Source organism: Megascapheus bottae, chromosome 38, assembly GCF_031878675.1.
Source record: "Megascapheus bottae isolate mThoBot1 chromosome 38, mThoBot2.hap1, whole genome shotgun sequence".
Classification (NCBI taxonomy): Eukaryota; Metazoa; Chordata; class Mammalia; order Rodentia; family Geomyidae; genus Megascapheus; species Megascapheus bottae.
Genome location: NC_143546.1, coordinates 5,500,996 through 5,505,779, shown reverse-complemented (window position 1 = coordinate 5,505,779; position 4,784 = coordinate 5,500,996).

The following is a 4,784-nucleotide window of genomic DNA, read 5'->3' as shown; positions in this document are numbered from 1 at the left end:
AGGGACACAGTCATTGCTGGATGCCCCTTCCCTCCCTCCCTTCTTTCCTTCATCCCTCCCTCCCTCCCTCCCTCTCTTCCTTTTCTTTCTCTTTTGCCTGGAACTGAAGCATGAACTCAGACTTCACTGTCTCACTTGACTTTTTTTTTTCTTTTGCACAAGGCTCTACACTTCTACTGCAGCTTTTTTTTTTCTTTTTTTGTAGTTAATTGGAGATAAAAGAGTTAAAAAGTCTCACAGACTTTTCTACCTGGTCTGGGTTGGAAACACGATGCTCAAGACCTCAACCTCTGAGTAGCTAGGATTACAAGTGTGAGCCACTAAAGCCTTAGTTTTCTTTTTCTTTTTATATGTCGGTCATTGGGCTTGAACTCAGGGTCTGGGCACTGTCCTTGAGCTTTCTCAAGGCTATTTATTGCTCTACTACTTGAGCCATGGCACCACTTCCAGCTTTATCTGTGTATGTGGTACCAAGGACTTGAACTCAGGGCTTTGTGCTTGCTAGGGAAGCACTCTACCACTAGGCCACACTCCCAGAAGAAATCGCCTTAAGAGCTTTTCTGGTCACACAAATGATAGGTGACAAAAAGAATTGTCTACTTGGCTCGGAGTCATCACACCTATGCTAAAAAGGGAACTGTGTGTGTGTGTGTGTATCAGAGCAGTAGAGGCATGGTTCTTTTTTTCCTTTAAGACAAATTGGTAGCTGGGCATGAGTCTCTTACCCCTGTCATTCTAGCAACTCAAGAGATCTGAGGATCACGGGTTCCAAGCCAGCCTTGAGCAGAAAACAAGCCTAAGCAAGGCCATGAGACCCTGAGCTCAGGTCCAAGCTGCAGCCCTGGCATGTGTGTCCACATATGTACATACATGCCTAAATGAGCAAACCTGTGTGGGGCTGTGCGCATGTGCAAGAGTAGAGGGTGTCTTAAGTCCGATCTGCCGCCAGGTGGCGCTGGTATTCGCGGAAATTTCCGAGGGGAGGGGCGTGGTCCTGGAGCCCGGGTGGGCGTGGCATCGCCGGGTGGGCGGGGCCTGTGGAGAAGGCCCAAGTCAGACCTTCAATCTCACACCCACCCCTCCAACAGGATTCATGATAAAAGTTGGGAAAGAATTTTAGGCCTATGTCATGAGCAGGCTAAGTCACTAATAAGTAATAAGACACAACAGAGTTCATTGAATTAACATGGTTTTGCGGAGTGAATACTATATTCTAGTCCTGACTTGGCCCCTAGGGAAGTCAGGGGCTTTCTTACCATCAGGGCTGTGTGCATGTGTCCTGAGGGCGGGGCCCAGAGCTGCTGGAAAGTGCCAGAACGTTCAACTGATAATAGCAAAATAATAGTATCATAGTAGTAAGAAGAGATCACTCAGGCAAAATTCTGCTTCTCAGTTTAGTCCCTTGGCAGTAGGTTGCATTGTGTGGTTCTGAACCACCCTTTGCAGGGGATATGTGACGTGTGTGTGTGTGTGTGTGTGTGTGTGTGTGTGTGTGTGTGTGTGTTTGCATGTGGTAGTCCTGGGACTTAAACTCAGGGCCTTGGTGCTATCCCTGAGCTTATTTGTGCTCAAGGCTATTGCTGTACTATTTGAACCACAGTGCCTTTAGGAGAAGTTTATTGGAGATAAGAGTCTCACAGACTTTCCTGTCCAGGCTGGCTTTGAACTTTGATCTTCAGATCTCAGCTTCCTGAGTAGCTAGGATGACAGGCGTGAGCCACCGGTGCCCGGCTTCAGAGGGGAGGAGCAGTGAGTTTGTTCACCAGAGACAAGGGAAGAGTTTTGTTTTCCTGCAGGGTACTTGTCAGGCCCTTGAAAATCAGCTTGTGTCCTGGGATGCATGCATGCAGCCATTGCCTTGTTGTACATGAAATTTGAGAGTGTAAAAAAAAAATAACAATAAAATAAATCAACCTCACATAGAGTCATCATCGGAAAGGAGAAATCGTCTAGAACCTTCTTCGAGTGTTCCTGACTCCACACACACACACACACACACACACACACACACACACACTATTTAGAGTCTGAAGACATCCTGCAAATTGGCCAGCGTTCCTTAAATATGTGTGAAGCGTGTATGGCGTAGATGGACCGACAGAGGGCGCTGTCGACCAATGCTAATTCACACAGAGGTTAAGGACTCTTCTCAGAGCATCCAGAATAGGGGCAGAACTGAACACAGAACTGGGCACCTGTTTCTTTTACTTTGGGTACCAGTACTGGGGCTTGAACTCCAGACCTAGGTGTTATTCCAGAGCTCTTTTTGTTTTTTTTTTCAAGTCTAGAACTCTACCATGTAAGTCACAACTCCATTTCCCACTTTATGGTAAGTCATTGGAAACAAGAGTTCTATGGATTTTTTCCTGCCCAGGTTGGCTTAGAACCCTAGGCCTCAGGTCTCAGCCTCTGAGTAGCTAGGATGGCAGGTATGATCCATTAGCACCCAGCTCTGACACGTATCTGCCTACAAGGTGAAGCAGAGATTAGACACTTTAGGGTTGGGAATGTAGCTTACTAAAATAGTGCTTGCCTAGCATGTCTGGTGCCCTGGGTTCGATTCCTCAGTACCATATACACAGAAAAAGCTGGCAGTGGCACTGTGGCTCAAGTAGTAAAGTGCTAGCTTTGAGCAAAAGAAGCCCAGGGACAATGCCCAGGCCCTGAGTTCAAGCCCCAAGACTGGCAAAAAATAAATAAAACAAATAAAATAAATAAATAAAGGAAGCTAGGCGTGGTAGCTCACGCCTGTAATCCTAGCTACTCAGGAGCCTAAGATATGAGAATCAAGGTTCAAAGCCAGCCTGGGCACAAAAGGACCTGAGACTATTACTGCTAATTAACCTCTAGAAAATGGGAAGAGGGGCTTGGCTCAATGGTAGGGTGGTAGCCTTGAGCTAAAGAGCTCAAGGGCAGTGCCCAGACTGAGTTCAAGCCCCATGACCCCCCACACACACAAAAATTGGACACTTCGTATGTACAGATCAATTTCACACCAAATGCTTGCATTTAATCAAGAGAAATGGGAAATAAATCACACTAGGAAAAAGGAGAAGCAATTCTGATGTCTGTCAGTGGATGAACTGATCAGAAGATACTCTATAGGGGCCAGGAGTTTGGCCTAGTGGTAGAGTGTTTGCCTAGCATGCACAGTGCTCTGGATTCAATTCCTCTGAAAAAAGCCAGAGCTGGTGCTGTGGTTCAAGTGGTAGAGTGCTAGCCTTGAGGAAAGCCCAAGGACAGTGCTCAGGCCCTGAGTTCAAGCCACAGGACTAGCAAAAAAAAAAAAAAGATAGTCTATCTCCAGTGGAATAGTATATAACTGTCAAAAGGGAAGATGGGTGTGGTGGATGGAGTAGCTACAATCTCAGATTTTCAGATTTTTTTTGCCAGTCCTGGGACTTGAACTCAGGGCCTGGGCACTGTCCTTGGGTACTTTTTACTTAAGGTTAGCACTCTGCCACTTAGGGCTTCATGCATTCTAAGGGAGCAATCTACCACTAGGCTATGCTCCCAGCCCAGATTTTCAGATGGTGAGAAAAGTACTGGGGCATGAATTCTAGGGCCTACGTGCTTATCTTTAGTTGTTTTTTTTTTCTCCTCATGGCTGGTGCTCTACCAGTTGAGGCACAGCTCTACTTCTGGTTTTTGTTGGTTCGTTGAAGAGAAGATTCTCTTGAGCTTTCCTCTCCCAGGCTGGCTTCAAACTGGGATTCTCAGATTGGAGCTTCCTGAGTAGCTAGAATGGTAAGTGTGAGCCATCGGCAATTTTTGGCAAGTATCAGAAACTCTTATCTTCACTGGGTGGCTTATACCTGTCATCCTAGCTACCCAGGAGACTGAGATGTGAGGGTTGCAGTTCAAAGCCAGCCTGGGAAGGAAAGTCCATGAGACTCAGAAAGTGGTGCTGTGGCTTAAGTGGTAAAGCTGTCGCCTTGAGCTGAAGAGCTCAAGGACAGAGCACAGGCCCAGAGTTCAAGTCCCACGACCAACAAAAAAAAAAAAAAAAAGAAAAGAAAGGAAAACTCTTAGTGTTTTTTTTTTCTCACATGTAGTAGCTAGAGCTACACTACGCGTGACATGCTAAGTTCAAGCCCCAGGACTGGCAAAATAACAATAACAACGACCATGATGACATTAATGGAAATGGAAGCAGAGGTTTTTTTTGTTGTTGTTTTGGGTTTTTTTTTTTTCTATTTTCTGTTCTTTCTGCCTTGTTTGTGGCTTATCTGTTTGGGGGAGGGTCAGGGGGGACACAGACACGGAGGGACATAGGATGAACACATGCAGCCGTGGGCCTCACCGGACAGTGTGTTGAAAACGATCTACACAATTTATGAGTGGAGACAAGGAGGGAAAAACGGGGAGAGAGCCAGGAAAGGGGGTGACATGGTCCAGAAAGAAATGTTCTCATTACCTGACTCATAGAAGCACCTGGAACCCCGCTGTACATTACTTTTTTAATTACAATACACTTTAAAAACCAGAAAAGGGGAAAAAAAATATTCGCAGACAGAGGCTTCAATTCTTCCCAGAAAATCTGTAAAGCCCCTGAGCCGCAGCAAGCAGGTGAAGGCGGAGTCTGGACCCCGGGGGGCGTGGTCCGGAGCCGTGGGGGGCGTGGCCCGGAGCCGTGGGAGGCGTGGCCCGGAGCCACGAGGGGCGTGGCCTAGAGCCACCGGGAGGGTGGAGCGTTGCCGGCTCCGGCGGTGCGGGCGAGGGGGCGTGGCCGCACGCAGCGTGGGAGGCGGGGCCACGCGCTGGCGCCGCCCGGTCACGTGACG